Below are 26466 nucleotides of genomic sequence, written 5' to 3' on the forward strand. Positions count from 1 at the left end.
CGAAGGAGGTCGGGTCACCTCATCCTCAGGCCCCGGTGAAAAACAAGGAGATCGGAGCCGAGGAGGAGAGCCAGCAGCCAGAGAGGCCGGAGGAGAAGCCCGCTTAGCCGGCGGGGCCGAGACGGAGGTCTCGGCCCGCCAGGTGCTTCTCTCCGGTCCTTCTTCCTGGCTTCCCTCTCCTCCGAACCCGTAGAGGGAGTTTGAATCCCGGGAGGAGGAGGGGGAGCAGGCAAGGCAGGAACTGCCGGAGCAGTAACCACCAATGGGGCGGGGGCCGAAGCCGAGTCTGGGGGCAAGAGTCCCGCCAAGACCAGCTTCGACCTCCGCTCCTTCAATGCCCTGGGGTTGAACCCTGCACAAATTGAACACCCAGAAGTGAGGTGTTCAACCCCAAGGCATCGAACGCACCGAGTGTGGCCATCAGCAGGGGAAAGCTTATGGCCACACTTGGAGCATTTGGAGAAAATAGGCTTTGGGGCCTCAGACATACTTTTTTTTTTTTTTTTTTAAACAAAAAAAAGTAAAGTACAAAGTACAGAAAACTACACACTCACACAAGGCCCCAAAGACAACTCACACACACGACTACGCACCAGCGAGGGGAGGGTAAAAAAAGGTAAAGTAAGTTAAGCCCAAAAAGATAAATTATATAGGGAACCTAAAACTTTCACACAGGTTTTAAATTTAAACTATCAAAAATCTATTTTTTAACAAGAAAAAATCACTTAGCTCAGCAGCTCAGAAAAATCCAGCTGTCACCATGCGTGGCAAACTAGATCGGAGGTCATGTAGGGAGAGCAGGGCATTATGGGTGAGGGGAGGAGCTAGGAGCTCGGATCCATAGCTGGATAAACCATGCCGGTTCGGATCCGATATCGGATCCATACCCACAGGTTGCTGACAAATGAATCTCCTACTTCAGATATGAAGTTATGTACTTACCATAGCATTCAATCTGTGTTGTCTATTTTAATTCTTCCTCAACTATTGGGTTCGGATCTGACTCAGCCGTTACTATAGCTCATGGCCACCAAAAAGCTTTTGAGCTCCTCCCTGCCATAATGCACCAACCCCTAACATACCACAGCTCTTGCTTGCTCTTTTACATAAAGTAGAAAAAAACTACTATAAAAATCTTAACAGAATAAGCCATATCTGGAGCTCAATATAAAGGACAGTGCTGCCCTTATAATCTCTCGTTCTCCCAGAAGTCCATTGTGAAAAATGATGGGGGTTTGTAGGTGGGGAGTTGAGGAAGAATGAAAATTAACAACACAGATGGAACATTATGGTAAGTACATAAATTCATTATCCGATGATGTCAATTTTCATTCATTCCTCAATTGTTGTGACAGAGTCCCTAGCTACCTAAAATCCCAGGTGCACTCTAAGAAAGTATATTCTTGAGCATGGTTGAGCCAAAGGTTGCTCTTCCCCTTGAGACCATATCCAGTTTGTAATGAATGATAAAGGTATGAGGATTGGCCCAGGTTGCAGGCACATACATCGTCCATGGAAGCCTTAGATAGAAACACTGAAGAACCTGCCATGGACCTAGTTGAATGGGCTCTTAAAGGTTTTTGGTAAGGTTAGATCAAACTTGTTGTAAACAAAAGATATGCAGTCGGTCATCCATCTGGCCAAAGTCACCTTTGCAACTGATTTGTTCAATTTAGAATCTGCAAAGGACACAAACAACTGATCTGTCTTCCTAATTTCTTTTGTTGTGTTAAGTAAAAAATGTAACTGTCTGAACAACTAATAAATGCAACATATATTCACCTTTGTTTGCAAATTTAGGAAAGAAAATTGGCAAATTGATGAACTGGTTGATACCGGATTCTGACACCACTTTAGGAAGGAACAAAGCAGTGGTAGATAATGCTACTCTATCCTTATTAACAATTAAGTAGGGAGGTTTGAAGGACAATACTTGAAGTTCAGAAATTTTTCTAGCACAGGTAATGGCCACTAGAAAGATAGTTTTCCAGGTCAAGAACTTAAGATCGCATTTAGCCATTGGTTCAAAGGGAGAATGAATTAAGGCCTGCATCACCAAAGTTAAATCCTAAGATGGAGTAGGATCTTTATATGGAGGTCTCAATAGGATGGTGCCTCTCTAAAAGGCTTTACAAAGCTTAGATGAAGTCAAGGAAAAATTCTCAAATCCAGTATGAAAATTAAGATTGCTGCTGACTGAACTCTAATTGTTGAGGAGCTAACTCCCTCATTAAAAACTGTTGCCAAAAATGCAACAACACTTTCTACAGGAGCTGAGAAGGGGTCAATGCATCTCTACTGTGCCCCAAAAATGAACCTTTTCTATTTATTTCAGTACAGTTTTCGTGTAGAAGCCTTATGGGAAGATAAAAGAATGTGATGGACAGGGGAAGAGAGCACTGGATGTCTGTCTATTAAAATAATTGGAGAAACCATGCTGTTAGCTTGGGTTTGAGATATCCGGACGAATTATGCCTGTCAGGTGAGACTGGAGGTCTGGAATCAGATGGAGAATCCATGGTGGGTAAAGCAGATGAGACCAAAGGAAGGGGAATCAAATCTGCCTAGGCCAGTGAAGTGCAAGGAGGAGGACTTTGCTCTTCAACCGAACAGCTTCCTGTAGGAATTTGGGAATTAAGGGAGATGGGGGGTAGGTAAAGAGCTGACTGGGGGGGGGGGGCAATCATGGAGTAGAGCATCCCTCTGTGAGTCTCCTGGTGAATGGATCAGGGCAAAGAAGCTGCTGTACTTGTACAGGGGAGATGCAAAAAGACTGCAGCAAGGCTGGCACCATTGATGGAAAATCAAATCTGTCCCTTTCCTGCTGACAGACCAATCGTGAGGTAGTAAAATGGACCAGCTCACTTTGTCTGCTATCACTTTGGACATCCCCAGAATGTACATTGTCATCAGAAAGTGGTTGGAAGACACTGCCCATTGCCACACTCTGAGGGCTTCTTGACACAAGGAGTAAGACTTGGTTCCCCTGTGTTTGCTGGTGTACCAAACTACTGACTTGTCTTCTGTCTGGATTGCAATTGTCCCAAAAGGGACAGAGTCTTGGAATGTCTGCAACACTAAAAACACTGCTCTCATTTCCAGAACATTGATATGCAGGTTGGCCTCTTTGGGGGTCCAAGTGCCTTGGACAGTCTTCCCCAGGAAGTGCCCTCCCCCCAACCAATCTGAAAGTGTCCATGGTCACTATGGTTTTGGGCTAAGGGAGAATGAAAGGACACCTTACAGAACCCAATATGACCGAATCCACCACCAAAGGTATCGCTTGCATGCCTGAGTGATTATTATTTTTGCTGACACGCGATGATAAAGAATCTACCACAGTATTGCTAGCATCCATTGAAGAATTCTCATATGAAATCTTGCTAGAGGGACTAAAATTACGACCGCTGGCACCAACTCCAAGGCTTGCAGAATGAATCGAGCTGAAATTTTGGTAATGCAAATTATTTTCCTAACCTGGAATCTGATGAGAAGCTGACACTCATACTGTGTTGAACACCGCTCCTATGAATTCCAATGTTTGAGTCTGCTATAACTGAGACATCTTGCAATTTATGGTTATCCCTAGATGAGAAGAAGCCCAGAGTACCTGATCTATTGCTGCTATCAGCAGATGCTTGGTTGGGGAGGTAATGAACCAGTCATCTAAATATGGAAACACTTAGAATCCCTGCAGTCTCAAGTGAGCTGCTACCACTCACTTGGTGAACATTCTTGGGACTGTGATAAGGCCAAACGGCAGTGCTCTGAACTGATAATGACAGTCTCCCAGCTGGAAGTGTAAATATCTTCTGGACTGTCTGTTCATTTTTATGTGATAATATGCATCCTGAAAGTCTATGGAGCACATCCAGTCATCCTTGCCCAAAAAGGGTAGAATGAACTGAACCATGCCCATCCAAAACATTGTGTGTCGAACTAATTTGTTCAAGTTGCTGAGATCCAAAACTGGTATCCAGTCCCCTGTCTTCTTTAGCACTAAAAAGAATCTTGAGTAAGTTCCAGATTCTATCTGGTCTGGTGGGACCTCTCGGATGACACTTTTTTTCTAGCAGCTTTAGTATATCTAGTGCAGATGCTTTCCTCTGACTGGGTGGGATATCAGGAATTTTGTATACAGGTGGAGGAGGTATGGAAAAGGGAATTATGTACCCTCTGGAAATGATCCTCTGCACCCAAGTTATCTTTTATGTCTAGCCAGGCTCTCTGGTGCAGAGATAATCCACCCCGGATTGCCTCCAGAGGAGGACAATTAGGCCTTCTTTCAGGAGGGCTGATATGGTGTATCAGAGAAAGAATTTCTGGACCCTTGATTCTGCGGGCCTTCTCTGCTGCATGGGCATTGTCATCCATTTGACCCCGCCTCTGGGGGAAATATCTCCATGTGGATCTTGGAAAGGACCCTGGGACTTCCTAAACCACATTTTCCGACCACCTCGTTGATCCCTAGAAAATGATCTTTGAGAAGTTTGAATAGGTCTCTCACTGCAGAAAAGGTCCTTCCATCTTTTTCACACCTGGACAGTGTGTTCTTCACTTTTGGGCTAAACAATGAACTGCCATCAAAAGAAGCACTGACAAATAAAGACTTGAAAGGCTCCGCAAAATCACACAATCACATCCAAGCATGTCTGCTGATTGCAATGTCTGAGCCCGCCACCCTTGAGGTACCTTCAGCAGCATGCGAGATGAGCCTTACAGACAAATTTGAAATAGACTGAAAGGCCACAGAAGATTAAGCCTCGGCAGTAATAGTTCCTGAAAGGGATTTTGAAAGTTCCTTGATCAAGTCCCTTTGTAGTCTTGTAACATGTGCCAAATAGTTCAGAGACTGAAGAGCAAAGGTCACTGAAGCATACACAACCTTCTCAAATATGTCCATTAGCCTAGATTCCCTGTTAGAGAGATGGACAGAGGAACTCTGCTCAGTAAGTTCCTTCCTGGTGGCCGATGTCATGACCATAGCATCTAAGGACACCCTCTTTCTCCAGAATTCCCTACCTGCAGGTGGAACCAGAATCCGATCTGGTCTGTGAGGGATTGGCTCAACTGAATCAGGCTCCTGCCACACCTGCTTAGAGATCAGGTCAATGAGCTCATCGGTGGGTGGAGTAACCCAGGAGGGATATGGGCCAGCTCCAAAGGCTTCCAGGAATACTGACTCCTCTGGGAAAGGGTTATCAGAGAACCAACCATCTGTCTGCTTAAGGATCTCAAGAATGTCTCCGAATGAGATGTCTTCAGAAGGTAATCTTGGAGACTCTTCTCCTTCATCGAAATCAGTATCCTTGGTGATTGACTCCTGAGGGGAGTCCAAGTGCCATCTCTTGCATTTCCTCTTCCTAGGGACTTCCTAGGTGGGATGCTCCAGTGGAGTATTGGAAGAGATTGTAAAACCCTGGTGGGTGGCCTAGAGACTTTGAGCTGGCTGTCCATGTGGTGTAGAATGACAAGGCTGAAGGCACAGAGACATCTGGGATCCACATGAAAAGTCCTAGGACGTGGAAGCCTTCTGTCCTGCCGGAGCAGAAAACACTCTCTTCACTACCTCAACAGCAGATCACTCCAGGGAGAAGGAAGACAACACAGCTGAGAAGCCAGGCTTCTGGCCCATTCGTTCCCTCTGCCCCAAAAAAAGCCTGCCCGAGGCAGAAGTCAGAGCTGAGCTGTCCAATGCCAAGAGGCAGAAATTGCTCAGAAAACTTCAGAGTCAACTCCAATGCTTCAAACCGACAGGGGCACTTTGGCTTTGAGAGTCATCAGGCACCAAAATAATCACAGCAGGTGCACTCAGAGACAGCTTCGGGTCCAAATCAGATGGACCCAGAAGATTTGGATCCAGGGGCTCTGAAACTATTGGCCAGATCAGAGAAGGAGATGTCATAGGTGGTGTGGTAGAGTGATGGGCTTCCTGACCTGTAGGGATAGCAGCCAGGAGAACACCCATCTGTATCTGTGCCAAGAGAAATCTCATCATTCTGTCCACATCTCCTTCAGTCAGACACCTGGAAAAATGGGATGAGGCAAGGGAAGGCGACTTAGAGTGCCGTCTTTCCAAGAAGGGTGAAGGTACCCTTGAAGGTACCATATCCAAGGTAGGAAAGTACTTAGTCCAGGGCAATATTCTAGTATCTGAAAAGGTAGGATCCGTGGAGTGTTTAGCCAGATCCATCACAGGTCGGATTGCTGTGGACTTCGGATCCGACTTGTGCTTCTTTTCCTTCTTGACCGACAGGTTCACTTCGCTGAGGTGCAAAACAGGACAAAGGTTGGAACATCAGGGTAAGATTTGTGAATTGGAGGGGGCTGAAGAAAGGGAATGAAGTAACCTCTGGAAATAATCTTTAACATCCACTGATCTGATGTGCTTGTCCAGCATAGTGGGTGAAGGAAGAGTCATCCCCCAACTGCCTCCAGGGCAGGACAGCTGAGCAGCACCTCAAGAGCACTGAGTGGGCTTCTCTGAGAAAGGTTCATGGGAGCCCTGATTCTGCCGACCCCCTCTGCCTCTGGGGAGGCGTCTGCCATCGAATCCCTACCATGGCCAGTAAAAAGGATTCCTGTGGAGCAACCTGGAAGGATGACGGAGTCCTGCGGAACCAAAGTTTCTTGCTACCCCTCTGATTCTTGGAAAAAGATCGTTGGGGAATAGAGAACTTGATCTCCACTGCGGACAGAGTCTTCCCCTCCTGCTCGCTGCGGGTCTCTCTGATGGAGGGACCAAACAAGGTCAACCCATCAAAGGGGGAGGTTTAGTGAAAGACACCTTGAAGGGTTTCGCAAACCCGCAAAGGTGAAGCCAAGTGTGCCATCTAATGGGAATGCCTGCACCCACCACTCGAGAGGTGGTCTCTGCCACATTGGAGATCAGCCTCATCAAAGCATTAACCAGGGAAGTTAGAGTGGATAGCTTCGGAGAGACCAATGTGAGACTCTTCGAAGGCAGTAACTCTGAAAGGGAAGTGGTGAGTTCCGACACCAAATCCCTTTGAAGCCGGGTAAAGTGTGCCATATAGTTGGTTGTTCTCAGTCCAAATGTATCTGAGGCAAACACGCGCTTTCCAAAGAGGTCAATCACCTAAGACTCTCTGGGGGATGGACCATGGAGCCCTGTTTGTCCAGCTCCTTCTTAGTAGCTGTGGCTTCAACAATGGCATCAACAGGGATGCCCTTACTCCAAAAGGTGTTATCCTTGGGGTGACTAAGAAATTTATCAGCTTTTTTGGGGAATGGTTCCACTGTCTCCAGCTCCTTCCACACCTTGTCATTGATGACTTCTGCGAGTTTATCGGTGGGGAGGGGTGGGGGCGACATCCAGGTAGAAGATGGGCCCATCCCGAAGACATTCAGGAAAGTACAGTTTTGTACCTACCATAAATGTAGATGTTCGAAGATCCACATTGCTGCAGTCCTTACACTTGGGTAGTCCGCTGTCCTCGGTCGGCCCGAATATCAAAGCATAAGGCTGACGTCGGTCAAGGCGCATTTGACTGACATCAGGACGTCAGGGTACAAATGCGCATGACCGACGTCATATCCTCAGTCTTTTCTTGCCCCAGATGTCAGAAGACCCTAAAAATAAAGGTCAAAACCAAAAGACAGCAAACAACCAACCAACCACCCTTGCACTAATTATATGTACAATATATACAATATACACAATATGTACAACCCAACCCACACAACCACCTCTAACTACAGAGGGAAGGAGGGAGGGTAAATTGGACTGCAGCAATGTGGATCTTGAACATCTACATTTATGGTAGGTACAAAACTGTACTATGTTCTTCATCTCACATTGCTGCAGTCCTTACACTTGGGTAGAATCCCAAAGCAGAGGTAAGGGAGGATGGCTAAACTACAAGGAAGCAGGAGCTGCCAAAATGCCCTGCAAAACAGCAGTGGCAAAACCAGCCCTGGATTTAGAGTAAAGTGGCAGGTGATAATGCCTAGAGAAAGTATGCACTGAACTCCAAGTAGCTGCCTCCAAAATATCCTTGGTTGCCACTCCCGCAAAAGCTGTCAAGTGGCAGTAGCCCTAGTGGAATGAGGCCTAATCCCAGCTGGAATCTCCTTGCCATGATGGGAATAACAGAAAGCAATGCAAAACCCAATCCACTTAGAAATAGTTTGTTTTGACACAGGCTTGCCCTGAGAACTCAAAGCAAAAGAAACAAACAACTGCTGAGACTGCCTGAACCCTTTAGTTCTGTCCAAATAATAACGCAACTGCCTGTGTACATCTAAAGTGTGCAAAATCTTTTCCCCTTTATTTTGGGGATTTGCATAAAAAGTAGGCAAATGAATAGTTTGGTTTAAAGCCACACTAGAAACCACCTTAGGCATAAAGGAAGGATTAGTACGTAATGATACCCTATCCTTATGGAAAATCAAGAAAGGCTCAACCGCCATAAGGGCCTGCAATTCAGAAACCCTTCTTGCAGAGGTAATGGCCAACAAAAAGCAGTCTTCCATGACAAATATTTCAACTCAGAAGTAGCTGCAGGCTCAAAAGGTTGTAGAGTGAGTTTCTCCAACACAAAATTGAGATCCCAAGCAGGAGTAGGAGCTCTTCGTGGGGGTCTTATATTCTTTGCCCCTCTAAGAAATTGCTTGAACAAAGGATGAGAAAACAATGGTGGGTCGCAATCATAGTGAGCCGAAATTGCTGCAGCATGAACTTTAATAGAAGAGAAAGACAAACCTTTGTCCAGTAACTCAGTAAGATATTGAAGAGCCACACACAAATTAGGCTCAGAAACATCAAAATCTTTTGCTGCACTCCAAAATAAAAATCTCTTCCATTTGTCTGCGTACACGTTCCTTGTACTAGGCCTTCTAGCTTCCAAAATAACATTCAAAACTTGCTGAGGAAGTGGAGGCCCACTATGGTTCAAAACAGAATATGCCAGGCTGTTAGGTGCAGAGAGTGAAGCTTGACATTGAGCAAATGGCTGTCCTCCTGTGACAACAGGTGTGGAATCGAAGGCAAAGGCCATGGAGGCTTCCGTACCAGACTTCTCAGTAATGGGTACCAGTGCTGTCGAGGCCAATCTGGAGCTATTAAAATCATCCTTGGCTTGTCCTGTCTGACCTTTAGAAGTACCTTTGGGAGGAGAGGCAGAGGTGGAAAGGCATACACATGAAGATTGCTCCAATTGAAAGAAAGAGCATCCACTCTCCAAGCTGTGGGATGAAACCTTTTTGTGCAAAGCTTTGGCAGCTGATGGTTTAGTGTTTAGTGGAGAAGCGAACAGATCTATGTCTGGAGTTCCCCATGACACTGTCAATTTCTGAAATACATGAGGATCCAATTTCCACTCGTGGGGATCCATAATTCGTCTGCTCAACACATCTGCTAAGGAGTTCTGTGCTCCTGGCAGAAACCTTGCCTGAAGATTGAGCTGTAAACTGAGAGCAGTCTCCCACAAAATCATTGCTTGCCTGCATAGAGGATAAGAATGCGTTCCTCCTTGCTTGTTGATGTACCACATGACAGTTGTGTTGTCTGTTAGAATCAACACCTGCCCTGGAAGAAGTAATTCCTTGAAAGCTATTAATGCAAACTGGACTGCTAACATCTCCTTCAGGTTGATATGTAGATGTAGTAGTCTGGCAGGCCACTTGTCTTGTATCCACTTTCCATTTAGATGAGCTCCCCAAGCTTTGTCTGAGGCATCTGTCGTTAAAATCTGACTCGCCTCTGGCCGGGTCACAGAGAGTCCCTTGTTTAGGTGACATTCCTGAGCCCACCACAAAAATTCATTTTGAATGCAAGGTATTATTTGAATGACAGTGTCCAGATCCTGGCAGTGCTGTGTCCATACATTTTTGAGATACCATTGCAGCTTCCTCATATGCAGTTTGGCATTGGGAAGCACCAGAATACAAGATGCCATGAACCCTAAGGCTTGAAGGACTGTCCTTGCAGTCAGCCCAGACTGATGAGATAGTTGATGGAAGTAAAGGGAAAGACTCTTTTGTTTGTCCGGGGTTAAAAGGCCATCTGGGATGCTGTACTCAGTCTCACCCCCAGAAAGCACATGTCCTGTGAGGGTACTAGACTGGACTTTATTTCGCTCACAGAATACCCCAGGCATCTTAGCACTGCTATCACATATTCCAAATGATGAAGAAGCTCTTCCCTTCCTGGAGCCAGAATCAGGCAGTCGTCCAAATAAGGATAGATCTGTATTCCTTTTAGCCTGAAGAAAGCTATCACTGGAGCCAGAACTTTCGTGAACACTCTGGGCGCAGTAGATAAGCCAAAGGGCAATGCAGAGAACTGATAGTGAGAAGTCCCAGCTCGAAAACGCAGATACTTCCTGCAACTTAGTCTGATAGGAACATGAAGGTAAGCCTCCTTGAGATCCAAAGTTACCATCCAATGATCTTTGCCCAGCAGAGGTAAAAGCTGCTGCAACGTCAACATTTTGAACTTGGGAATGTCCAGATAAGTGTTGAGGATAGATAAATCCAAAATTGGTCTCCACGTGTTCCCCTTCTTTGGTACTAGGAACAGGCGAGAATAAAATCCTAGGCCCACTTCTGGCATAGGGACCGGCTGTATGGCCCCTATTTGGAGCAACAGAGAAACTTGCTTGTGAGCCTCTATTCTTTGTTGAGGAGGAACGTCTGGCATGCCTTTGAAAGGAGGCAAGGTATGGAAATAAAACCTGTAACCGTGGTGTATGATATCCAATACCCATCTGTCTTGGGTAATTAAACTCCAATTTTCTTTGAAAAGTGCCAACCTTCCTCCCAAAGGTGCTGCCAGACGAGAAGGCTCTGGCAGCTGAAAAGGTAGGTCATTGGGTCTGTTTACGAAAGGAGTGACCCCTGCCCTCACCCGAAGACTGTGCAGGAGAACTCCCTGTTCTAGGCCTGAAAGAGCCCTGAGCTCTGCCCCTACCACGTCTAGATCTACCCCTAGACTGGGAATCATAAGAAGGATACGTCCACCCCTTAGTAGGCCAATTTCTACTAAACTTTGGAGGCTGGACCTGCAAAAAATCTTTAACAGTCTGCATAGACTTAGCCTTGTCTTCCATTTTCTTTAAAACAGCCTCAACAGGAGAACCAAACAACACGTCAGATTGCAAAGGAGCATCTAAAATCCTTGTTTTAACATGGTCAGACAAATTCTGATCCCTCAGCCAGGCGTGCCTGCGAAGAACTGACCCAGTGGCAGCCACCCTAGACGAGGCCTGTACAGCATCAAAACCACATTGCAAAGAATGCTTACCCACCTGTTCAGAAACATGTACTAAATCTTGCAACTCTTTACAATCAATACCTTCTGCCAGAGCATCAACCTTAGACTTCAATTGTGAGAGGAGATAGTTTTGGTATTTCAACATGTGAAACTGGCAATTCAAAGCCCTCATAGCAAGAGTGGAAGAAGTATAAACTTTCTTTCCCCATCTATCCAAGGCCCTGGCCTCTTTGTCTGCAGGAACCGGATTCTTTACAACAGAAGCCTTAACACCTTTAGGCCCCTGGCTAACAGTTTCTGGGTCTGCCCTAGGACTCTTAAAAAGAAACTTATGAGCTTCAGGCACCCTGTAATACCTATCCGGTTTAACAGGAGCAGGAGGCAAAGAATCAGGATTAAGAGAAGCCTCTGTAAAACATCTTCCACTACATCCAAAACAGGAGGTATAGCCAAAGGCCTATGCTGGGGTAAAACAAAAATTCCCTAAGCCTTTTCCTGGAGTCAGAGAAGTCCTGGCCTTCCCTCTTAAAATGCTCCCTCATGGAATGAAGAGTTTCTGAAAAGAAAAATCCTCAGGAGGAGAAGCAGAAGGAGTAGAATCATCCACATCAGAATCAGAATAAGGAGAGTACTCCTGCAAGTCTTCAGCCGAAGACTCTGAAACATCTGAAGCCTGCTCAAAACTCCCTAGCTCAGGCTCCACCCTAGGTCTCTTATCAGGAGGGGGCATAGAACCCCTAATCAAAGTAATCAAATCTTCTGCCATTTTAAGCATATGCTTCTTGGGCACAGTCCCTGAAGAACTAGGGGTAACACCAACTGAAGCTAAACCTGGCCTGCCCCTGGGAGAAGCCTTGGAAACAGAAGGAGAGGGCCTAACCACCCTAGGCAGGGAGGGGAGTATAGTAACCTGAGAAGCCCCATCAGCCTGGCCTGCCTCCTGAGAGGCCACATCCTGCAACAACAAAGTCTCTCCCTGGGAACCCAAAGAAACCTCCGGTGGAACCACCGGCTCCACCGACACCTCTAAAGAACCGACGTCCGGTACTGACGGTTCCTCTAGCCTAGGTTTAACAGCTTTGTCCTTGCGCTTCTTCGAAGAAGCGGGCGTCGGAGCATCCGACGGCATTTTATAATTGCACCGCTTCCCGAAGACTAACCTGGCACAATCTAATCTCCTCTTAATAGTGCGCTTATTGAATCTAGCACAAGAGCGACACCCAACAACGTCGTGCTCAGGCCCTAAACAAGGAATACACAAAGTATGGTAGTCTCTATGCGGTATCTGTTTCCCACAAGAAATACAATTATTCACTTTTTCTGACATCCGGTAAACCACTGAGGCAAGAAAAAACTAAAATATTCCCCAACGGGGTACTTAGCCAACTTTGATTCGGTCTGAAACTCCGAAATCAAACAATTTCAGAACGCCAACCGGCACTTGCAACGCTGCTTCTGCATCGGACCATGCGGCAAAAAAGACTGAGGATATGACGTCGGTCATGCGCATTTGTACCCTGACGTCCTGATGTCAGTCAAATGCGCCTTGACCGACGTCAGCCTTATGCTTTGATATTCGGGCCGACCGAGGACAGCGGACTACCCAAGTGTAAAGACTGCAGCAATGTGAGATGAAGAACATCATGGATTCTTCTGAAGACAGGGTGGGGGAAGACCAATCACCTCTATGTTTGAGAATTTTGAGGATGTTCCCAAAGGACATTTCCTCTGATGGATGTCTGGGGACCTATCTCCCTCCTCGAAATCCATGTCCTCGGTGAGGGACTCTCTAAGGGAGTCCAAGTGCCTCCTCTTGCACATCCTCTTCTGAGGAGGTACCCCCACGGTGGGCTGTGGGGAGAACTCCGAAGAGTCAGGGACCCCAAACGGGGTAATTCCTGTCTGAAGGCACTCACTGGAGGGCTGACCCTGAAAGGATGAAGAGGCATCACCGCCCAAAGTCAAGAGGGACTGGGAGGACCTTCAGAGGAAGGAAAGGTAACCAGCCAGCCGGAGAAGATCCTCCCTACCGCCCGGAAAGCTGATGGACTGGATGAGGCCCCCTCTCCTCTCCCACAGTCACAGCTGCCCGGGAAGGAAGGAGGGACCCAACGCAACACTGACATCTCTGGATGATATCGGTCCTGAGCTGTGCAGTGTGGAGGCCCCCAAGGGGAAGGAATGGTCTGAAAACTCCGGGCTTGACCCCACCCCAGGAACTAGCACAGACCTTGCATGGCTGAGGCGCATAAAGTTCTTACGGCAATGGGACAGAGCCCTACAGAGACACTGACAGTGTCAGGAAGGGAGGGGATACCTGGTTACCATCGGCCTCTCACAGGGAAAGGTCTGATCCTAGAGATCCAAACTGGGATGAGGAGAGTGAAGTCCCACGGATTGAGAAGGACCCTTAGGCAACTGAGCCAGGGATGGTAACAAGCCCAACTCGATTTGGGCCTTGAGGAAACTCCTCATCATCCTATCCATACCTGTGGAAAGCAAACGGCTGAAGGACCAGGAAGATGCAGAAGAATGTCCTGACCTTGCCGGAGAACTTGTCAATGCTCTGTGGTCTCGGGAGGGATTCCAACTCTTATGTCTTGGATCTGAGCTCATAGACCTTGAGGAGGAAGTGTCAATGCCGATCACATCTGAAATCCTGGATGGATCTGATGCTTTAGTTGGCACCATAGGTGGATCTGACAGATGGGTCGGATCCAAAGACAGTTGGTGCCGAGTCAGATCCGAGGGTCGAGGCACCAAGGCTTCGGATCCAAAGCTCTCGGAGTGGAAGAGCCTGGATCCAAAGCCAAAGAGACTAGGCTCAGTTCCGGGGATCTGCGATCCAAGAGCCTCGGCTTTTTAGAAGGGGAATCTATGGAGGAAGAGGATGAAGTCTTCCTTTTAGGCTCAACAGGCATCTGGGAGGGGAAGCTGGAGGCTAAAGGACCCCTCTTCGCTCTCCCTTCAAAGGCAGCTGGTTCCTGTGATGCATGAAAGCCCTGGGGTTGACTGTGGCACAAATGTCGCATTCAACCTTCAGGTGACTCTCTCCAAAGCAATAAACACACTCCTCGTGCGAGTCGGAATGCGGCATCTTCCAACTGTATGAGCAGCATCTCTTAAAGCCAGAACGCTTTTCAGAAATCTTTACCAGACAATCAGACAATCTCATATATATATATATATATACATACATACACACACACACACACACACACACACACACACACACACACCACGGGAAAAAGAAGATAAACTACCTTAACTGAGGGAAAATTAGTTAAGGAAGGGCCCACCAAGATTTACCCTTGACCCAAAAGCTTCTGTAAGGATCCGGGAAAAAAGCCGGGAACCCACAGGCAATAAACTCCTACAGGAAGGGAAGGAAATCTAACTATACTTCTCTAAAAGATGATAGGGGTAAAAGAACACACTAAGGCTACAAGATAATTAGAAAAAAAAACAAAAAGAAAAACATAAACACTTACCTGACAGAGTCACTTGAGCTACAGGATATCACATCGTAGCATTTCAGTGGCAAACAAGATCTGAGGGTTGTAGGTCAGCAGGGTATTATGGGAAGGGGAGGAGCATGAGTTCTGGATCGGTCCTTTAGTTGCCAGCTCGGATCTGAGGTCGGATCCAAGACCCACCCGTGATGAATAACGACACAGACAGCATCAGATCCCATTTTTAGCAGAGGGATGGGGAGAAAAGCTCTGAACTATTACATACATTTTTTTAAATACCTTTATACTCTTTAAAAATAATACAAAACTATAGTTTAAATAATTAAATCAAATTAGACATAACATGAAAACACTGGTTAATGATACAGTGATTTAATTTTTAGAGAAATTTTAGCCAGTTTATAAAGAAATTAAAGGTAAGTTTGTGTAATACAAACAGGAATTGCAACATGAAGTGAGAGAAAAGCAGACACTTGAGAGGAAGCCAGGGTGAAAAACTGATAAAAGTAAGGAAGTGAATGGTGGAGGATATATAAGATATGCATTGGTATTTGTTCACATTTAGGGATATAGTTTACCCTGGTGTTGAGCAAGAACAGAGCCAGGTTTTGTCTAGGAAGTCTTTCAGAATGGTTTTGAAGGATGAGGAGGAGGGTATTGACCTGAAGGATACAGATAAGGAGTTCAGGTCTTAGCAACATGGTATGATTGCCGACAATGTCAGGAGATTCGACAGGTTTGTGGACAAGCAGGAGTTGATGGTCATTGGATCATAATGACAGATAGTTGTATAGAATGTTAAGTGCTGAACAAGCAGAAGGATTCTAGATAATTTTACAGGTGGCAAGAAGCTGTGCATATGTTAGTTGATGGGATAGTTCTAACCAGTTTAGGCTTTCTACTGATATACAGTGGTGGGTTCAGAAAGGGGAATCTGCTGCAAATTATGCAACTTGGTTACAGCATTGTTCAACTTTTGATTTTTGTGATACCTGAAGGTTAGTAAGGATGGGGGAGCTATAAAGAATTGTGGGAAGGAGGTCAGTTGTGGCAAATGTAGCTTTTGTTGTATCTGTGAGAAAGTTTTTGCCTCTACAAAGCATCCCTAGTTTTGATGAGATTTTCTTATGCAATTCTAGAAATACGGGTCAAGCTTAAGATAATCGTTCACTATCATTCCTAATAATTTGCTATGAGGAGTGACTTCAACGGTTATATTGTTTTTTTTTTTTTTTTCAAGGGAGAGGGATTTGGGAGGGGGAGTAGTGTATGTGTGTGTGTGTGTGTGTGTATGTGTGTATATATATATATATATATATATATATATATATATAAATATTTTTTTTTTACAGTTGAGCATAATTTGCGAGTTACAAAGCCATATTTCAGTTGTTAAAGCTTCCAGAGTAATTTTTTGGAGGTGTGCCATGTTGTTAAATGTGCAAATGAGTGTGGAGTCATCTGCGCATTGTATTAGGGAGGCCTGTTGTGTGCATGTGCAGAGGGTGCTGTTGAGAATGTTAAAGAGGAGGTGACCAAGGACAAAGCCCTTGTGGTACACTGGTGGTGACTGGGAAAGTAAGGAGAGAGGGTGGAGTGCTTTTACCAACTGACAGCTGCTGGACAAGTAGCTTCTGAACCATAGAAAGGTGGACTGATAAAGACCTAATGAGGACATCTGAAGTAGAAGTTTGCTGTGACAAACTGTGTCAAGGTATTAGACAAGTCTAGAAATAAGGAGGAGACTAGTTTGCCGTTATCTCTATAGTTTTATTGACAGTATCTATATAGGTTAGAAGTGCAGTGTTAGTATTATGGGAAGGATGGAAGCCATGCTGTGTTGGGGGTAGGGGTTCTTCATACAGGAAACAGTTTAGAAATTGTTTTTGAATAGATTTAGATTTTTCAAAAGATATGAAGAGGGGAAATAAGACTGCTATATGTCTAAAGCTAGTAATGTCTGTTGAATTTCCTCCTTTGTGCAGAGGGATAATGTGTGAATATTTCCAGAGAGGGGTAACCTGAGATTCCTGAATTGAGCAATTTATAAGGATGGAGACATGGTAAGCACTGCTATCAGCTACTATTCTCCCTTGGAAGATCATCAGCTGAAGTACAGCATGGTTTGAGTTTAAGAGCAGTTTTATATAGGATGTGGGGACAAGTGTGAAGGTGAAAGTGGATGTGGTAATATGTGGCTGCTAGGCAGGGTTAGGATTAGATGTTGGGAAATCCTTGGCTAGAGATGCTATACTATGAAATAAGAGTTGAATTGTACTGCAGTTTAAAGTGATGACTTATTGGGAGAGGGATTAAGATCAAATCTATGTCTGGGATGTAAGATTTGTTTAATGGCTGTGCAGAATGTTTTAGGGTTATGTTTACTATTATTCTGAAAGTTACTATACTATATTTTTTTGTCTTCATTAATTTGCTTTTTAGTACAATTGTGAAACAATCTGAAGTTTTCAAGATATTGTGGTGCTTTATACTTGTGCCATTCTTATCATGCTTTTCCTGTATCCTGCATTAGCATTCTACTCTTTTTGGATAGCCAAATGCATTATAAGTTTTTAGTCTCTTCCTTCTAGGAGGTGCAAAACTATTTAGAATATTCAACAAATGATGTATTGAATTAATTTACAGTGTCATCTAAGTGGACACTTTTTATTAAGTTCCAGTTAACAGATGACAGGGTAGTAATGAACATTTTTTTGGTTAAACTTGGAAAGGTTGAGTGTTGTTTTATAAACATGCTGTTTAAATGGATGTGTGAGACATTCGGTTGCATAGACTAGGAGATGAACATTGAGATAGACATTGTACCTGAGGTGACATATTTGCTAAGGTCTGATACTAGGATCCAGTCTAATAGGGAATTTGATGTCTTGCTATAATATGAGGGGCAATTAATTAGTTATGTGAAACTAAATAAATTCACACTAAATTTTGGGGATTTACAGTTTATGTCCAACCAACTGATATTCATATCACTTAGCACTATTTTTTTTTCTTTTGGAACAGTTATGGGTATATAATGTAGGATATCTTCTAGTACAGCTGTATTGTTGCCAGGAGGGATATAAAGAACAGTAATACATACTTGTTTATTTGTTGAACCAGGTTTTTGTGAGGAACCTGCATGGGTGCTACAGTTTTTGCATATGGCTGCTCAGATGCATACAAATATTTCAAGCACTGGCATTAATGCCCTTCTAGTTTGCTAATATACCAAAACAGCTGTTCCAATAATAAGTGCTCAGACTGTTTTAAAAATATTTAAATGCTTCTTTTAATGCAATTTGGTAGTTTATTCCATGTATCAGCTACTCTCTCAGAGAACCAATTAGTACACATCTCACTCTATAGAATCTATTTAAGTTGTCTGATGATTCTCTACTACTTTTTGCTAACTCCAAACATTCCCAGAGGTAGTTGTCTATAAATGCCTTATAAACGTGAATAAGGTCTCCTGTCAGTCAAATAACTTAATGTCCACATCCATTGATGCCCTTGGTATATTTCTACTGTACTCTTCCCAATTTACTCATGCTTGTTTTCTTATAAGGTTTCCATATTGTTATTCCATACCCAAGTGTGGGTCTAATGTAACTAACAAACAATAACTTCATTTGTGATCTCCTAGACTTTATAAATCTTTTTATACACCCTACAATTATATAACTATCATTAACCAATTGGGTTGTATGATTAGAAAAACTAAAAGCTGGATCTACCCATATACTCAGATCCTTAAATTAATTTACAGTTTCAATCACTGTGTGCTGTACAAAATAGTTACCTTTCAATTTATGTCTCCTAAATATCATAAGCTTACTTTCTTATGTATTTATCATCATATTATTCTCCTATTCCCAAACAGTCATTTTAGTCCAGTTCTTTTGCAGACATGCCCCATCTATAACACATGTAATCAGTTTATCCAATTTCAAGTCATTTGCATACAGACTGTAGAACACCTCAGATGAAAAAGACAGATCCAAAACATACAATCTAAATAAGGATGGGCCTAGGACAGAGCCCTGTGGGAAACACTGAATATAACCAATAATTTCACTGTCCAACTGCTGTACGATACTTGCCATGTCCTATTTGTAAGCCGTGCAGCTATCCATCTTATCAACATCTAGTTGTTGTAATTTACTGATCAGTGCTTTGCATGTAACCTTGTCAAATGCTGAAGTTAAATCTATATAAATTACACCAATTTTCATTCATAACTATTATATTGTTATAGACCATGTTACAGATGGTAATACATCTATTTTCAACATATGCATGCTGACATATGGTTTCAGGTCCCAACCTTTTCAATAACTTATCCAATATTACGTTCTCCGTTATGCTTCTACAAGATGAAAGTAGACTTAAGGGTCTATATGACTCTGGCTTTGTCCTACTCCCCTCTCCAGTCTTAAGGAATCTCCCCATATTTATATGACCTAGTAAATAATCAATAAAATGGCACTGCAAGGTCTTGCTGAAGTGTTTATAGGTCATTACTAATTCTGCCGCAGTTTGCGCAGTTTTTTTTCAATATAATCAAATTTGATTTCAGTATCTGAGGTTACCTGGATGCAGTGGGGACAAATCATCACTCCCTTTGTGGAACCAAATGTTCTGCATAAGATTTGTAATTTTATCTATAATCTGTTGTGTCTGAGAATAAAGCTTAGACTCTACACACAGTTTATTAATTTGTATGTCTTTACTCCTTATTTATTAATTTGTATGTCTTTACTCCTTCCACATTTTATATATCAATAAAATTGTTTCCTATTATGTTCAACACCTTTACATAAATTTTCTTCATTTTTTTATCTTGTCTCACATACTGCTTAATTTGTTTGTCCAGCTTGTTTATTTCAGTTCTCAAAGTTGCAGTTCAACCTCTTTTCCATTTCTTATATTTTGTGCCTCTCACCTTAATCAAGTATCTTGCTCTTATGGAAATATATCCTCCTGACATTGTGTGTCTATATCCTGATTTTAAATCTTTTTTTGATTTATTGCATTCAAACTATTTCTCTTTTAAAACTTTCTACATTCCTTCTGCAATGTGTCCACTGAAAGCATCACTCAGATTACTTTTACATACTGACTGTTTTGTTTCCATATAATCTGTTATTAATCTTCTGTGCATTGGTTTAGATTTCAGTTTGGCAGAATTTTCAAGCAACAAATTGGCCCTCATAATGTCATGAACACTGCATATCAATGGTGGTAAAACTTGACATGAAGTAAAAAGTATGTATGTATGTATTCACCATAACATTCAATCTGTGTTATCCATTTTCATTCTTCCTCAACTGACGAAAAACTGAGGAAGCTGCTGTGGATCTCACTGAATGGGCACATAACAGCTGTGGTAATGTAATACCCAATTTGTTACAAATAAATGAAATCCAATCAGCCAGCCATCTCGATAAAGTTACTTTGGCAACTGGTTTCCCCAATTTCAATTCTTGGAAAGAAACAAACAATTAGTCAGTTTTTCTGGTGTCTTTTGTTCTATGCAGGCAAAACGTATTTGTCTGTGAACATTTATTTATTTATTTGTCATTTGTAAACAGGGCTAGTCCAACTGAGCCAGTAGCCCATTTTCAGTGGAGACCCAAGGAGAAAAGCTCCAATTTATAATACGAGTAAATACAGTTTATGAAACATTTCAAAAGAATGGTATACATTACAGGAAATACAAATTTTTAGACAGACTAGAAAGAATAATAAATTACAGGCTTAGAAAAATGTTTTATAGTAATTGCAGGCAGAACTAGAAATGAGGATACATGTTAGAAATAGCATGATATTAAGTAAGATGATGTATGTAGGTTAGAGACAGATATAGAGCACAAGAAATTATTGTAAGAAGTGGGTAAGGAGTCAATGAAGACAGCTGCGGTAGCAATATGAAAGATGGTAAAGAGGTGTAAGGGGGGAGCAGGGGAGATTAAGTGGGATCTTGGCAATGGCAGGTGCTGGCATTTAGGAGAAAATGTTTGAGTTTGGATTTAAAGAGATTTGCGCTAGTAGTGGTTGGGATGTTAGGAGGGGAGCTTGTTCCAAGCCTGGGACACGCTGTTTTTGTAAAGAAGTTTGCCAATATTTTTGTTAGGTTTGTAGGTGTCAAGTAGATGTTGGTCTGAGCTGCAGAGAGTGCGGGAGGGGGTGTAAAGGCATATTAGGGAGAAGAAAGAGGGGCAAGTTAAGGGTTTAGAAAGTAAAGTGTGTGCGAGTTGTAGCTGGGAGAGAAGCAAGTGTTGGGGGAAATCCAGCCAGTGACGTTGTTTTAAAGCAAGGCAGTGATGTAATTTATAAGGCTGGTTACTGGCAAATCTTACAACATTGTTAATAGGTTTGACTCAGTTTAGCTAAAAGGGTGGATTGTAGATGTGTAAAGATAGGAGAGATGTATCAAAGACAAGGAAGGAGGGATGCCTGAGCTAGGGTTTGTTTGGAGTCAGGGGTTAGGTATTTTTTATTTCTATAGAGTAAGCTGAGTTTCTGGTTTGTCTTTTTGATATAGGGCTGTATATGGGTATCAAATTTCAGTTGGTCATGAATTATTATACTGAAGAGCTTTGTATGTGGCTCAGCATGAAAGATGGTATTATCCAAAATAGAAATGTTGAAGGTTGTTTTGAGGTGACACAGAGTTTTGGGAAGAAAGCGTAGAATTTAGTTTTCTTGGGGTTAAGTATTAGTTGGTTAGCCATTTTTCTATGGACAGAGAGATATTTTGAGTGATAGAGGAGGTTAGAAATGTTGTCATGTTGTCAGGACAGGTGATGAGAGTGGAGTCTGGGTACTGTATAAGGGTGGAAGTTGTACAGGAAGTGAGTACAGGGCCAATATCCAATAAATGTAATATGTATTCGCCGTGTTAGCAAATTTAGGAAAGAAAACCGGAAAATTAATGGACTGACTGTTATTAGACTCTGACATCACCTTGGGGAGAAAGGATGCACTGGTTTGTAAAGTAACTCTATCTTTGTGAAAGATCAAGTATGGATGCTTTGAAGACCAAGCTTGAATTTCTCAAATTTGTCTAGCAGAAGTAATGGCTATTAGAAATATCATCTTCCAGGAAAGATATTTAATGTCACACTTAGCTGCTGGTTCAATGGACAAATGCCTGCAGTGCCAGATTAAGTACCCTGGGGGAGTAGGGTCTTTAAAAGGAGGCCTTAAAAGAAGAGTGCCTTACAAAAAAGCTTTGCACAACTGATGAGAGGTGATGAAGGAACATTCATATCCAACAGGAAAATTTGATATCTCTGCTAACTGAACTTAAACAGTTGAGGAACTAGTTCCTTCTTTAAAAAGATGGGCCAAAAATTCCAGGATATTATGTATTCAGACGGAAAAAGGTTCAACATGATTCTGATGTGCCCAGTGCACAAATCTCTTCCATTTACTGAAATACAGTATGTGTGTTGAAGGTTTACTGCAAGATAAAAGTATACATCAGACAGGGGAAGAGAGTATATTTTGTCTGGTTATTAATGGAACTGGAGAAGCCAGGCTGTGAGCCTAAGGTTCAGTATGCCTGGATAAATTATGCCTGTTTGGTGAGACCGGATTTATGGCATCAGATTCAGAATTCAAGGTTGGTGACGCAAGTGAGGCCAAAGGAAGGGGAACCAAATCTGTTGAGGCCAATAGGGTGCAATGAGAATAACTCTGCTCTTCAACATGGCAGCTTTCTGTAGGAATTTCACAATATGCAGGATTGGTGGATAGGCATAAAGTAGACCAGCGGCCAATTGTGAAGTAGAGCATACTTTGGTGAGTCCCCGTGTGGGGAGATTAAGGCAAAGTAGCTGCCACATTTGTTGCTTAGGGGAGATGCAAAAAGATTGCAGCAAGTCACATAACAGTCAAAGTCCAAGTCACTGTCTGCATGTGTTCTCAAATCCCTGGCCACTGGTCTACTGAGAGGGGTATAGTACCAACATGGCAATTTCCAGGGGTAGCCATCTTTCTGAAACATACTATTATACATTTCTTGAAACTGAGTCTTAGACCGTGACTCTGGCACCAGTTACTAGTCTGACAGGCCTTCTTATAAGCTATTTGTGACTTTGGGGGATTTTATGACTGTACCTAGTTTGCAAACATCTTCAAACTTGGTCAGCCAGAGGTCTTTGATGTTAGCCTTGACTTCAGAGATGTTGATGCCAAAAAGAAGCATCCACAGCACTGAGCCCTGTGGGACTATGCTAATGGCTGGCCTTTTTGTAGCTGTAGACTTCCCTATACTGGCTTCTAGGGTCTTATGGTTATCCAGTTGGTGACATAGGGGGGTTATACCTAATTTTGTGAGATTGCCTATAATGCCTGAGCGGGGTATTGTGTCAAATGCTTTGGCCAGGTCAACGTGGGCTGCATACACTGTTTCACCCTCTTCAACTATCTTAGTGACCTTCTGAAAGAAATCGACCGGCTTCAGTAGGCATGACCTGCCCTTGACAAAAGTACACTGACTTGGATTCACTGTCATTATTTATAATATCCACGATAATTATTTGCATGTCTTTTTATATGAAACTAGTCAGAATTATGGGTCAAGTCCCTGAGTCAGTGGAAGGCCCACCCTTGTGCAGAGGGATAACAGTTGCAGTCCTCCATTCATTCTGCATGAAGCCTGCTTAGAGGCTACAGTTAATTAATGACTCTAGTGAGATAAGTCATGTCTTATGCTATTAAGGTAGGCACCTGGGATATTATCTGGGCCTATCAATACAGTGTTTCTGGCCTTGGAGAGTGCAATTGAGGATATATTCCCTAGTGATAGCTGAGGGAATTACGGTTGGGGGTAGTTCTTGAGAGGTGTCTGGCAGAGAAACAGCAGTAAAACTGGAACTTACTTTATTGGACAGTATATTTGCTATATCCTCTGGCTCAGTATAAGTGGCTATGTTTACAATTAATTTGGCACATGTTTGCGTATTGCCCTTGAGAAAGCAGCTACAGCTGAAGAATGCCTTGTGGTTTTCCTTAGCCTGGGAGGCTACTTTTACCTAAAATGTGGCTTTGGTAGACTTAATTAGTCCCCTGAGCAATTTAGCTTGATGAGAGAATATTTACTTTGCTGGGCACTGCATTTCCTATTTTGGCAATGCTTTTCTTCCTTTGTTATATAGCCTACTGATGATGTGATTTCACCAGGGTGGCTTTTTTTTTTTTTGAGGTTGTCCCTTGCTTATTTTGGGTTGGTACTGCTGCCCCAGTGTAGCTATATACAAGCTTTTTTTTAACAATTCAGCATAGACGACTCTGCTCCCTGGGTTTGGGGAGCCTGACATTTTACCAAATAGCAGAATGTTTGTCTTTCAGGAATTCCTAAAATTTTCAGTGTTAGCTGGTGTCTCAGGTTTTATTTACTTTTTTTCAAAGTAGACAAGTTTATGATCCAATCTGACAAGCGAAAATGTTATACTCCAAGGGAGGGGTGCAAAATTTCCCCATGTTAGTGAAGACTAAGTAAAGAATAGCTGGCCTGGGGCATTTGTGTTGACAACGTCCAAGACTCTCATGGCCTGTGTATGATTCCCAATTCATAGAGGGTAACTGAAATCATCAATGAGTATGGTGTTGGGCTGAATGGACAGTGACTCCAGTTCATTTAAATAACTGGTGTGGGTTTCCTGAGTCACAGAAGGGGACCTATGTCTCACAAGGGAATGGTATCAGACTTTGCTTACAGTGTGTTTTATGTGGAGGAGCTCGAGTGAGTCACATTGCTTGACCAGCCTTGAGGTGTGTTTGTTTATGCAAATTAAGACACCTCCACCTTTTGTCTCTACCTGTGCAGTAGCTGGTTTAAACATGTGGAAGGCATTACAGCCCTGCACTGCTGGGGTGCTCTCCACAGCTTTAAAACACGTCACAGTAACTACACAGGCATCTACATTCTCCAGGGCAAGGACATCTTGCAAAGAGTGCATTTTTTTCTTTAGACTCATGGCAATAATCAGTAACACCTTTAGATTAATCTGGGTTGGTATAGTTATGCCAGTTGGTTTATCAGGTTTGGCAGTGCCTAAAAAGACACTATGGTGGTGAGCAGAGCTGTATCCAATATTTGAAAGCATACAGGGGCCAGGTGCAGACAATCCCTGGTTAAGCAGGATGGTCTATTGACCATATCCTCCCAAACTAACAAATGTACTTCCCTCTGAAAGATGCTAAACACCAAACCAATTATTAAACTCAATTATCTTCCAATTGTACTGTGGCATTATCGTTGGATAAGGTAGACTGCTGCTCACTAGTAGGCTCATATCAGCCTAGGACACAGTCTGAAAACTCCATGTCTCTCTTCATATACTCCAGACAGGTACATCTCAGGTCATTTACATCCACATGAACAATGATGGAGTCATACTGGTACTTGTGGTTCAATGACCTCAGTGTAATCATGATCCTAAAGGCAGCTGACCACTACCCTCTCCTTGCGTAGCCTGGTGAGTTGGTGTATCTCCTAATGGAGTCTCTTATGACCAAAAATCTGGATTATGGGGTGGTCTGCATTATGTGCATAGACGTTGAGACACTGAGTTGAATCTGAATGTGTCATGGTGGGTACTGTGTTGTTAGTGTGTTTTTTTTGAGGTGGATGAGGATACTTATTGTAATTACAGTGTCTGGGAATCAGTTGAGGTTTTGGTTTGGGTAAACTTCTTTTAAAAGCTTTGACATATGTGGGTCTATGTGTTTGACTTGTAGTGTGTGTGGCAGGTATTATATTGTGTTGTGTGCCCCCGACAACCTGATACTTGTTGTGGCTGTATGTGAGAGCGTTCCCTCAACTGACAGTATATAACATCTGTCACATACGGTATCAGCTTTTTTGGAGAATTAGGTGGCTGTAAGAAAACATGACACAATTTCTACATTGGCTCAGGATGCCCATTTCTATCGAGATGACTACAGAGACAGAAGGAAAGTCCGGAGCCATGGTTTCAGGTAATCATATAGTGGGCTAACGGTGAACTAGGGTGATACTTGAGTAAGGCAACAATCAATAAAACAAAATTGTGGCTCTAAGCTCCTGTGTGCAGCCGCTTTACTTAGATGAGTTTACAACAGATTTGCTTGAGTTGCATTTGGGTAAGAAAGATAATCTTACTCTAATTTCAAACAGCAATGTTTCTCTTCACACAAACATTGTGATCACTGAGCAACTACATACTCAGGAACTCTTAGGGTAGCTTTAGACAGAAATAGAGATTCTATGCAACTGTGAGTATCAGGGCACTGCTGACTGCCACTGTGTGATGAGCAGTGTCATGCAAAAGCAACATCTTTATACATGCAGAGAGAAACAAGCAAAATAGCCCACTGGCCAATCACAAGCACACAACAAGGTTTCCTCAGTGATTCTTGGCACAGAAAAGGCCAGACCTACTTTCTACTCCTACTAGAAGACAGACCCAAACCAATAAAGAGAAGCTCAAAGTGATGTAAATAAACAGTTTAATCCAAACAGCAAACACTTAGAAGCAAGCAGAAGCGTAAAACTCAACAGTTGAATACTACAGTAAAAACAACAGCATTTTAAAACAGATAAAAGTATAAAATCTCTGCAAATAATGCACAAGTATAACAGCAGCACTTGTATATTTTAATAAATAGTTAAACACAGCAGCAATGTGGAGTACTCATCTCACTATGGATGCATATGTATTCAGCTCAACTGTTAAAACAGTGACAAAAACAGTATTTTAACAT

At 43.0% G+C, this 26466-nt stretch overlaps 1 protein-coding gene across 2 annotated transcripts in view; it reads right to left on the reverse strand.

The window, feature by feature from the left end:
- TUT7 (terminal uridylyl transferase 7) overlaps positions 1-26466 on the reverse strand; it is a 3176298-nt gene that overhangs the window by 1630980 nt on the left and 1518852 nt on the right. The window lies entirely within an intron of this gene.

This window comes from Protopterus annectens, chromosome 2.part2 (assembly GCF_019279795.1).
Source record: "Protopterus annectens isolate FY-2018-M chromosome 2.part2, PAN1.0, whole genome shotgun sequence".
NCBI classification, from domain to species: Eukaryota; Metazoa; Chordata; order Ceratodontiformes; family Protopteridae; genus Protopterus; species Protopterus annectens.